General features: G+C 46.4%; 1 non-coding gene across 1 annotated transcript; it reads left to right on the top strand.

The window, feature by feature from the left end:
- The first annotated feature begins 7,513 nt into the window (after positions 1-7,513).
- Positions 7,514-7,588, top strand: Trnat-ugu. Its single transcript has one exon. It is a non-coding gene; the product is annotated as a tRNA-Thr (tRNA).
- Positions 7,589-12,348: the final 4,760 nt, after the last annotated feature.

Consider the following 12,348-nt stretch of genomic DNA (forward strand, 5'->3'; position numbering starts at 1 on the left):
TGTTCTGCTACGTTTGATGAAAAGCGATTAAAAAAGTTCCCGTTCGAAGCCGGGGCGTATAATTCATGTGCCAATCAGGTAAATTCACCGTGAGCATTGAGGCAATCATTCCAGCGACCTATTAGGGAGGAAGACTGTTCAAACCCGCTTCCGGCCAGCCAGATTTAGTTTTCCGTGATTTCCCTAAATCGCTCCAGGCAGATGCCGGATGGTTCCTTTGGAAGGCCACGGCCGATTTCTTTCTCCATCCTTGCGCAGTCCGAGCTTGTACTGCGTCCCTAATGACCTCGATGTCGACCGGAAATTAAAGCCAATCTTCTTTGCTTCCTTCGTTGCCATCGACGCACCAAGTTGAAGATAGTAATTTCTTGAAATGCCGCGTCCTGTTGCGTGAAGAAGACCGTAGCTGCCTGATGTACACCCTCGTCCGAATGGAATCGCCTTCTTTAAAAGACTGAAGGCGTGATAGTCGCGTGGGGAGACCTCAGGGTTACAGGACGGGTGCTCGAGAGTCTCCCTCTTGAGCTGGCGTAACTTCTACGTTACGACATTTGCGACGTTGTGACGTGCGTTATCAGGAGCCAGCGCAGAACTGGAAGCTCCATTTGTAACCTCCCTCTTACTAATTGGCTTATCCTGCTTGCGATATAAAATATGGCCGTGGATCTCGTCTATGCCTAATGCATTTTTTCTAACTGTATAAGGCTATCTTTCGCGAAGAAGTGATACCGATAAGTAAGAGGAAAGTGTACATCCGACCCTTCTGATGGAAAGTCTACTAAAAATAAAAGTAATTAAACCGAACAGGGCTATAATTTGGAAAATGAAAGTTATTTTGTGCGTTCACTCACGAACAACATCGGACAGAAAGGGGTACCACTAATCATGAATCCAAAAGTTACACTAATGAACGAAAAGGAAGTAACTAACGGTCGCACAGCCTACTAGGGCAATTTACATCCAAAATCCTGTACTAAACGATGGGAAAGAAAAACATGTATTATTAAACACTGGCGTGGCACCAATAGGTCGCCACTTTTTTTTTTTTTTTTGCGCTAATTGTGAGTATGTAATGATAAAGAAAACTGAGAAGTCACTCTAACGTTACGTTTGGCATTAAATTTTGGAAAAGGCAATCGAGTAATGATTTGAAAATATGCAATTAAACAGTATGTTAGTAATGAACTTCGTTACATGAACAATGACTTTCAGTGACCTCAGCATAACGTCACCAAAGAAATTTAGAAAAAAAAGCAAGCACTTTTTACTTTGTCATTACGTATTTTGCAAATTGGATTTCATGTTATTGTCTGAACAACTGAGCCGTTTTTTACTGACTTGAACAGAATTAAATGTTAGAATACGAGAAAAACCAAACAGTCATGTGCTCCAACTTACATGTGAAATAAATAAAACTTCCACACTCTTAATTTGTGCATTTATTTAGATTTGGATTTTTTCCAGTGATTGATTCTCAAACTTGAAAAATGAAATTGCTTTACTTTAGTCATATACCGAAGCCTCTGTTGTACAACAGTTAATTGAAAGTAGACTGAGGCTAAAATTCTTAAGAGAGAAGTTATTCATTAATAAACTGTCTGTAACTATTCACTTTGTTTCTTATGACACTCAGGATAAAAGAAAAAAAAAAAGAACAAGGATCCTGCTTGGTAACAATGTCTGGCGCCAATGAGGATATAATCGCCCTAAGTTTAACTGATTATTATTCAAATAAATCTTATCACTCAAATCACGTTCAGTTGTGGTGCTAGGTTAGCCGTTAATACTTTCTACCAATGAAAAGTCTTACTTCAGTGCTGTGCATACGACGAAACTCGGAACAGACGACAAAACTGTGTTGCTGGAACTGCTGCTGTTGTTGAAGACGGTGACATCTAGTGGAGCCCTGGCTATTTACAGGAACGGACAATCGTAATTAATACAGCCTCTTCCGCCCGTCCAATGTCCAAACTCCTGCTACTATGCATCTGGCCGGCACGCGTACATGATGCCGCCGAAATGGTACTTTATACTGCGAGAGCGTTAACACCACACTTCCGCGCACTACAAGCGCTGGAACCCGTCTCCCGCTCTCTCCGCGCGCTCTGCGCAACAAACTCCCTACTCAAAGATTTTACAACGCACAAGCACTGCTATTATCTTTGCTAGTCGATGCAAATGACAATTCCTTTGCCTTTTTCCCAAAGCTTATAAGTTTCACAGTAAAACACAGATCAATACAATGAAACGTCAACAGACTTCTACCTAAATGTACACACACAGTGAAGCTTATTAAAAGAATGCATTTAAATTACAAATACTTACATACAATTCAGAAATAAGTTATATATGGGTAGCAGGTGCCATGCATCCTGCATTTTCTGTCTTACACATTCCACAACGGTGGTCTTACGACAGACATGCTGCCCTATACAAACCTGTTATGCTCGAATAGATCTCTACCGGTGTTTGTCTCTCATCACGCACGAAATAAAGTAGCAGCGTCCTGTTTTGACGCATTTGCTAATAACGTCACCAGAGTTTACGTATCAGCATTTACGGCATGCACGTCGGATACTCACAAATGCGATACTAATCCCTTACCTACACGTTGGTGCTTGTGTATCCGCATCGGAGCCCCGCTACGTTGCATATATGTTGCAGTAACGCTCTCTAAGGGAAACTTTTTGATCGCCTCCTATAGCAGTAAAATCGAAAATGAGCCTGGTTACTTCCTGAGACTCATAAAATTTCCAGTTTTCTGGTGTGTCCAGATAATGTCGCTTGTTACCTGTGTGCGATGTTTATCGATGTAAACGTATCAACGGGAACCACGGAACGCGTGTCCAAGGAACAGCGTACCACACGCTGCACTGTAACGTGACGTAACAACAGTTGTGAGTTTCTGACCCTGCAGGATTGGCTACCATCACTGAATCCGTGTGCATCTCACCAGTTTATGAGCGATCGTGTCGAAGGAAACTACTTGCGATGGACGTTTTGCACCGGGTACCTCGGGAAAGGCCACTTCCAACAGTGGCTCATAAAGCTGTGCGTCTTCAGCAAGACAAGAAAAACACACAAATTACACTATTGGCCATTAAGATTGCTACACCACGAAGATGACGAGCTACAGACGCGAAATTTAACCGACAGGAATAAGATGCTGTGATACGCAGATGATTAGCTTTTCAGAGCATTCACACAAGGTTGGCGCCGGTGGCGACACCTACAACGTGCTGACATGAAGAAAGTTTCCAACCGATTTCTCATACACAAACAGCAGTTGACCAGCGTTTCCTGGTGAAACGTTGTTGTGATGCCTCGTGTAAGGAGCAGAAAAGATCTCATTGTAGCCTATCGCGATTGCGGTTTATCGTATCCCGACATTGCTGCTCGCGTTGGTCGAGGTCCAATGACTGTTAGCAGAATATGGAATCGGTGGGTTCAGGAAGGTAATGCGGAACGCCGTGCTGGATCCCAACGGCCTCGTATCACTAGCAGTCGAGATGAAAGGATTCTTATGGCTGTAACGGATCTTGCAGCCACGTCTCCATTCCTGAGTCAACAATTGGGGACGTTTGCAAGACAACAACCATCTGCACGAACAGTTGCAGCAGCATGGACTATCAGGTCGGAGACCGTGGCTGCGGTTACCCTTGACGCTGCATCACAGACAGGAGTGCCGCAATGGAGTACTCAACGACGAACCTAGGTGCACGAATAGCAAAACGTCATGTTTTCGGATGAATCCAGGTTCTGTTTACAGCATCCGTGTTTGGCGACATCGCGGTGAACGCACATTGGAAGCGTGTGTTCGTCATCGCCATACTGGCGTATCACCCGGCGTGGTGGTATGGGATGCCATTGGTTACACGTCCCGGTCACCTCTTGTTCGCATTGACGGCACTTTGAACAGTGGACGTTACATTTCAGATGTGTTACGACCAGTGGCTCTACCCTTCATTCGATCCCTGCAAAACCCTACATTTCATCAGGATAATGCACGACCGCATGTTGCAGGTCCTGTACGGGCCTTTCTGGATGCAGAAAATGTTAGACTGCTGTCCTGGCCAGCACATTTTCCAAATCTCTCACCAATTGAAAACGTCTGGTCTATGGTAGCCGAGCAACTGGCTCGTCACAATACACCAGTCACTACTCTTGATGAACTGTGGTATCGTGTTGAAGCTGCATGGGCAGCTGTACCTGTACACGCCATCCAAGCTCTATTTGACTCAATGCCCAGGCGTATCAAGGCCGTTATTACGGCGAGAGGCGGTTGTTCTGGGTACTGATTTCTCAGGATCTATGCCCCCAAATTGCGTAAAATTGTAATCACATGTCAGTTCTAGTATAATATATTTGTGCAGTGAATATCCGTTTATTATCTGCATTTCTTCTTGGTGTAGCAATTTTAATGTCCAGTAGTGTGTGTTACAGGAACGCTCTCTGAGCGAAACTTTTTGATCGCGTCTCATACGCAGTAGAATCGAAAATAAATCTGGTTACTTCCTGAGTACTCATAAAATTTCCAGTTTCTAGGGTGTCCGGATAATGTCGCTTGTTACCTGTGTGCGAGGTTTATCAATGTAAACGTATCAACGGGAACCACGGAACGCGTGTCTAAGGAACAGCGTACCACACGCTGCATTGTAACGTGGCGTAACAACAGTTGTAGTTTCAGACCCGGCAGGATTTGCTACCATCACTGAATCCACGTGCATCTCACCAGTTTATGAACAATCATATCGAAGGAAACTACATGCAATGTGTGTTGAGCATAGGGTACCTCGCGAAAGGTACATAAAGCTGTGCGTCTTCAACAAGACAAAAAACGCTAATTAGACAGTAGATGAATGGACACGGTGGTCCAACGCGCCAGAGGGGGGGGGAAGGAGGGAAGGCTATGCCTACAAGTGTATGCCGTATTTTTGATATTTTGGAAGACCAGTGGCGACTTGAAATTAGTTTCCTAATGATTTTTGTTTATTTCGAGGTACGAGTCTGCAGTCCTGGCAGCCATTGAAATTCTCCCCGCCACAATACTATACCACGTGCTGGAGGAGCTACAGAAAAATTCGGAGTCCATTGATAGTGTGAGTACTTCATTTTCTGCGTTTCACTTCTAATAACGCTGCAACAGTGCATCCTTAGTAGGGGAAGGTGTGCAGCAACAATGCGCTATCGCATGACACAATGGTTACTATATGTCCAGGTGGTTCCAGTGCGGTGGAACAAGTGTTAATGACGGAGAAAGAAGTGGCAATCCGGATGAATTCTTTAACCATCTAAGAACCACGCATAAGCAATTTTTTTTAATCACTAACAACCCAAGTTGAAGAAGCAAAGCAGAAGAAGCAAAGAGTGGAAACATGTGGATTCACAGCACGAAAAACGACGGAAGCACCATTGGTACTGTTGTGACTGACAATTCGCAATTTTTCACAACACAGCTTTTATTGATGTAAGTTCAAATGGTTGATGGCTGAACATATAAACGAAAAGGTAACAATGATTAAAAAAGCCTCCCAATTGAGGCAAACAAAAGTTCACATATTATTTTCCACAAAAGTTCGTGAAACACTCTCAGACACTAGTAACAGTCAAATTCCGAGACGAAGACGTAATCTTCGACGGTCGCAGTACACGAGGTCGGCATCGGGCGAGAACTGAACTTTGGGCCTGGTTCTAGACCCTAAATAGCTGTCTCCAGCCAGTCAGGTTTTGGAGTAGGGATACTTCCAGCAGGCTGTGGCTCGAGCTCGCCCGGCAGGAAGTAGTGCTGGGAATGTCTGTTTCCATTATCTTGTGTGTAAATAGCCGGTGTTTACCCTGGTGCTTTTGGGTTCGCCTTTGGGCATAGACAGCGTCGTCCTCTGTAGTGTTATATGGGTTGCCGGCCCTCAGGAGCTACCTTGGCTCTGGTATAACAGGGACATGTGATGCTGAGTGTCTCTTTGGGTCTGGCACTACCTGTCGAGAACCAGAAATCACAAAGGAGGCCCATGGAGCACGGCGACCGATGTATCATACTGGAGGCATGAGTGGGAAAAGTGAAAATCACTGACGTATCGTTTTTCAACATCTTGCATGATATTTTGAACACGTCGGAGGTCGCCACACGCTGGGATCTGCGAGTGCTAAACCCCACCCACAAAGCTCGCCGAAGCGATGCTGCAGCAGGAATGTTGCAGGTGTGTCAGGTCAGTCCAAATGACTCCCCTAGCCGCCTAGTCACGACGGACTGGTGCTATACATGTTAGTGTGTTCTCCAGAGAAAGGTGCGAAGGAAGTACACAGAGTACTAGGAAAGTTTCACAGTACAGCTTTATTTCGTTAATTGTTTTCGAAGTCATTTCCGCCACACTGAATACACGTCTCCATCCTCCGAAACCAATTCCTAAACTAGGTCTCCCAGGTTTCTGTAAGGAGTAAGGCCCACGAGTTGGCCCAAGCCCTCATCACTTGAAAACAGCGCACCTTTCAGCTTCATTTTCACTTGCAGGAACCGTGCAAAGTCACAAGGAGCGAGGTCTTGACCATAAGGATGGTGGTAGAAAGTTTCAGTCCTGTACTCCGCAAATATTCGGTGGGTTCTTTGGAGCGCTGAGCTGGAGTGTTGTCGCGATAGAGGAACCAAGTGTCCATTCTTGACTTCGGTCGTAGGTTCCTTAAGATTGGATGACTTTGGGCAGGCCCTGCCCAGTGTACCACTTAGCTTTGACTGTCTTCTGTGTATCCAAAAGAAGACGCTCCACGGTTCCATTCGATCTGGAAAAAAAACAGGTATAAATTTCTTATTTAATGATCTGGATTTTCTGACAGATGCAGGTGTGTCCTCATCATCAAAGACCCAAACATTGTTTTGAGTCTTAGTCAGCACGTAATGATAGTGTAGCCAAGTCTTGTCACCGGTCATGATGTTATTCACATGCTGAGATTGTGCCTCCTTCAACATCTCCTCGCAACAAGTCACACGTCGTGTCATCTGCTCTTCCGACAGTCTTACAACAAAGTTTGTTTACTTGCAAATGATCGTGTAGAATCGAACGAATTGCTGGTGCATTTAGTCCTAAGGTTTCCTCTATCTGTTGATATAGGTAACTCGCCTGTCTTCGTCTAGTATTTTCCTCACGGCATCAATGTTTGCCTCCGTAACTGATGGTCGTGGCCTTACCGCCCTCTGAGCGTCCCCAACAGTGAAAGTTCCTCTTTGGAATTCTCTGTACCACCTGAATGTTGTTGTACAAATTAGAATTATATTAATACCCTCAGCTGCTGACGGGCGTTGGTATGCTTATTTTTAATAAGCATTTTTTCAGTAATTTGCGCTGCGGGAAGCTTATCTTCCGAGACATCCTCTGGTCGGCCATTACGCGCCGAAATATTAATTTATTTTTCAGTGTTAACAGTAACTGTAAACACACACATTCTCAGTTTGTAGCGTGTGGAGATACGGGAGGCGTGGAGACGTGCGCGAGATAGTCCCTGCAGTCGCACTATCCTTTATGCCCGCGGTAGCTCAGCTGGATAGAGCGTCTGCCATGTAAGCAGGAGATCCCGGGTTCGAGTCCCGGTCGGGGTACACATTTTCACCTGTCCCCGTTGATACATATCAACACCTGTCAGATGCTGAAGGTATTAATATAATTCAAATTTCGTTCTAGACGGCTGCAGGTCATCGGTGGTGTCTGTTATTTCGGACATGTCCGAAAGAACAGACACCATATCCATATAAGTATATAGTTGTACAATGTGGACACACATTACAGGGTGCAAGAGTCATCTCTTCAAAGCACTGGTCTATATTTAAACCACGCACGAAACTGTATCACAAGTCTATCCGGAGCTCACTTCGTGACCACGATGCCACAGCAAGCACTTAGAACTAAAACAGTTAGTGAACGACTGCGCCCACGGACTTGGCGCAGCGGCGACAATGCAAGTATGAAGTATTCTCAGAACACAGCAACAGTCAGCCTTCTGTGACTCATTGTTGCGTTCTACTGCAAAACTTCCCTAGTGCCTTTTGTTGTGGAAACGTGTGGACTCATTACCATCGAAAACGGCGAAGGCCCAAATGTCACCGGGCAAGAAGCAGGGGTCAATGATCTTGCGGCGCTCTGGGGTGGTAAATAAACACCATTTATTTAACACTAAAAATTAAATAGCAACCGGATTGAGATTTTCACTCTTCAGCCGAGTCTGCGCTGACATGAAACTTCCTGGCAGCTTAAAACTGTGTGCCGTACCGAGACTCGAACTCGGGACCTTTGTCTTTCGCGGACAAGTGCTGTACCAGATTTCGCACCCCGTCCCCTTCCCATCCCTCCATCCCACACTGGTGATCGGATGTGCCCTCGTTTCCTGAACCTGCGATCTCTCTCGCCCGCGAAAGGCAAAGGTCCCGAGTTCGAGTCTCGGTCCGGCAGACAGTTTTAATCTGCTAGGAAGTTTCATATCAGCGCACACTCCGCTGCAGAGTGAAAATCTCATTCTGGAAACCTCCCCCATGCTGTGGCAAAGCCATGTCTTTGCAATATCCTTCTTTCAGGAGTGCTAGTTCTGCAAGGTTCGCAGTAGAGCTTCTGTTAAGTTTGGAAGATAGGAGACGAGGTACTAGCGGAAGTAAAGCTGTGAGGACGGGGCGTGAGTCGTGCTTGGGTAGCTCAGATGGTAGAGCACTTGCCCGCGAAAGGCAAAGTTCCCGAGTTCGAGTCTCGGTCCGGCTCACAGTTATTAATCTTCCAGCACGTTTCAAATAGCAACCACGTTAGGTACTCTCCTCAGACCATCTTCAGGTTTTTCCCGCCATTATGGCTGCTGGTGGCGGCAGACGGAGCGAGATCCGTAGAAGTAAGGATGTCACTGCAGTCGGTTGTTAACAATCACTCCGCGTCACTCCCGGCGCTGCCTAGCAGCGGACGCGCGGATGTCCGCCCTGCTTCAAAGAGCGAGGTGGCGCGTCAGTGCCCGGCGAGGAACCACATGAGTGGGTTCTTTGTCACCAGCCTGAAGGAGGGTGCGGCGACCGTGCGTCCCCGCAGCTGACCGCGGCTGTGGACTTTGGTAGGGGCCTCGGCTCTGTCGTTGAATGAAGCTGCACATAGACTCGTTTCCCGAATACTACGTCTGTGGTTGGTTATCCAGATGGCGTGAATGTGGAAGACCCAGATACAAGGCGAAGGACAGCCCGAATGGCTGTCCAAGCGTAAAGTCGGTTGGACTGTACTTGGAGGCGCCCAACACCCTGTTGAAAGTCTTGCAGATGGTCAGATGGACTCTGGAAGGTCGGCCTGTCCCCAGTCATCTTCTGTTGTGACGCGGAGGACTGCAACTTGCAGATCAGTAGTCCTCACCACAGCTGGTTGGCTCAAATGGCTCTGAGCACTATGGGACTTAACATCTATGGTCATCAGTCCCCTAGAACTTAGAACTACTTAAACCTAACTAACCTAAGGACATCACACAACACCCAGCCATCACGAGGCAGAGAAAATCCCTGACCCCGCCGGGAATCGAACCCGGGAACCCGGGCGTGGGAAGCGAGAACGCTACCGCACGACCACGAGATGCGGGCTCACAGCTGGTCGCCTGCGGACTTTTAGCAGTGGACTCCAAGTTGACAGCAGATTATAGATATTTCTTGAAGTCACCAGAGCATCCTGCAACATAATGGCGCTGGTCTTCCTTCGATATTTATGATGCAGTCGACTAACTCTGATTGGCTCTAAGCATTGTCGGACAACATCTGAGGTCATTAGTCCCCTAGAACGTAGAACTACTTAAACCTAACTCAGGAGATCACACACATCCGTGCCCGACACAGGATTCGAACCTCCGACCGTAGCAGCAGCGCGGTTCCGGACTGAAGCGCCTAGAACCGCTAGGCCAATGCGGCCGGCCGACTGAGAATGACCTTGATGAATCTGGAGGTTTTACACTGGGCGATGACGTGATGTCGCACCCCGCTCCCCTCCCCACCTCTCCACCCCACACTGGCGATCGAATGTGCCCTCGTTTCCTGAGCCTGTCATCGCTCTCGCCCGTTGCACTGTTGAACTTCAGGTTTCCAAATTTTTTTTTGAAAATTTTTAATAACTGAAGTTAAAATCTTCTGGGTTATTAGGTCGCGTCATGTTTCTTCTAAAATGTTCGATGTTTCGACCCCTCTGCTGGGATCTTCCTCAGGATTTTTTGGTGTCCACTACTGCTAGAACACTGTCGGAGACGAGTGCCACGTCCACTTATAAAGGGGGAGTTTTCTGGTGTTCATGCTGGAGAAGTGATGGTATTGGTTAAAATACAACCATCTATCAAGTTTCATGTGGCTGCGGCAAAGTGTATATAGGAGAAACGGGAAGAACTGTTGAAGAACGCATTAAGTAATTCGAACGGCACATGCGGCTAAAACAAAATGCAAAATCAGCAGTAGCTGAACATCACGAGAACTGTGGCTCTGACATCGACTTTAAAAACGTGCGTGTACTGGCTGAAGAAACAAACATTTATCGAAGAATGGTCCGAGAAGCTGTTGAAATTTCTAAGAATGAATCTAATTTCAATAGGGAGGACGGCTATAGGCTTCCGGCATCGTGGCTCCCCGCCATCGAGGAAGTAAATACGCGGCCGCGGTGTGTGAGCGGCATAAACAACGCGCTGCAAGTCACCTGGGCGGGCAATAATATTTTGGGTACACATTCCACCTCTCTTGCTCTGTCCGTTTCCAATCTTGCCACTGATGACGACCAACCAATACCGGTAGCAGGCAATTCAACCAATAACCCTTCTCCACGATAAGTGTGGAAAAGTGCCTTTCTGTCCAATGACGATGATCGCCAATGGTATCCACAGGAGATTAGCCAGCAACGCCCCTTGTTCTGCATCGGAGCGGGAGTTAGCCTATGACTATGGCCCACCAATGGTAGCCATATGAATTTTAACCAATACTATCACTTCTCCAGCACGAACGCCAGAAAACTCCCCCTTTACAAGTGGACGTGACACTCGTCTCTGACGGTGTTCTAGCAGTAGTGGACACCAAAAGATCCTGAGGAAGATCCCAGCAGAGGGGTCGAAACGTCGAACATTTTAGAAGAAACATGATGCGGCCTAATAACCCAGAAGATTTCAACTTCAGTGACAACGGCCACGAAAGCGTGCAGACTTACATAATTTGTAGTAACTACCTATGGGACCAAACTGCTAAGGTCGTCGTTCCCTGGGCTTACACACTACTTGATCTAACTTAAACTAACCTACACTAAGGACAATTCACGCACACCCATCTCCGAGGGAGGACTCGAACCTCTTACGGCAGCAGCCGCTCAGGTTTACAGAGCTTTCCTTTATGCAAAGTTAGCGTCATAGTAGGTGCGTTAATGTGACATCTCTACTGTCTTCTCCAAACTGTTATCAAAGCGCCGAATGAAATTTGCTTTGGCCCACCTCTCTCATAGTCTGATGAAACTAGCTCTCAGCTTGTATGTACAAAGGGCGTTCAAAAAATTTTGCACAGTCGTCTCTAATTTTTTTATTTTTTGCAGGGGGAGAATGAAATTTTTTGTGTACATGCTTGGAACATTTAGCTGTAAGTTTTTGTATAAAAATATCTTCTTTTATTGACTGGTGAGCCATAATGGACCGTGAAGTAGATGTCAGGTTGTGACAACGGTAAGTGATGGAGTTCCTCTTGAAGACCAGCGATGAATCTGCCACATCGATTCACAGGAAGTTGCTCCCTGTTTATGGGGAGGACACAGTGGATCGCAGCAGTATCCAGCGGTGGTTGCAGAGGTTTAAAAAAGGTGATTTTTCTCTACTGGACAATCCACGATGCGGTAGACCATCGGCGGCAGAGTGATGTGAATAAGGATATCGTTGATCAAATCATTAAAAATGACAAATGTGTGACGAGACGACAGCTTGCTGAAAGCACTCGGTTGTCATTGGGTATTGTGGTATCACTGGTACAGTCACTAGGGTACAGAAAAATCTGCGCACGTTGGCTGCCTAGATCACTGACAAGAGAAATGAAAACGATGAGGATGAACATGTGCAAGAGTCTCATGAATACCTTTACTGAAAACTGTTAACAGCGTTTCGACGGCGTCATTACCCGGGATGAAACATGGTTGTTTTTGTTCGAACCTGAGAGCAAAAACCAATCCATGGAGTGGCGTTATCCGGGTTCCCCTCGGAAGAAGAAACAAAGACTTTCACGAACAGCAGGCCGAAAGGTGATCGCCTCCTTCTTCTGGGATCAGTGTGGTGTCATTTTCATTGACTTTTTGGAACCTGGCTCCACAACTAACCGGGACTGTTACTGTTTGTCATTGGACAAAC

This window comes from Schistocerca americana, chromosome 9, assembly GCF_021461395.2.
Source record: "Schistocerca americana isolate TAMUIC-IGC-003095 chromosome 9, iqSchAmer2.1, whole genome shotgun sequence".
Taxonomy (NCBI): Eukaryota; Metazoa; Arthropoda; class Insecta; order Orthoptera; family Acrididae; genus Schistocerca; species Schistocerca americana.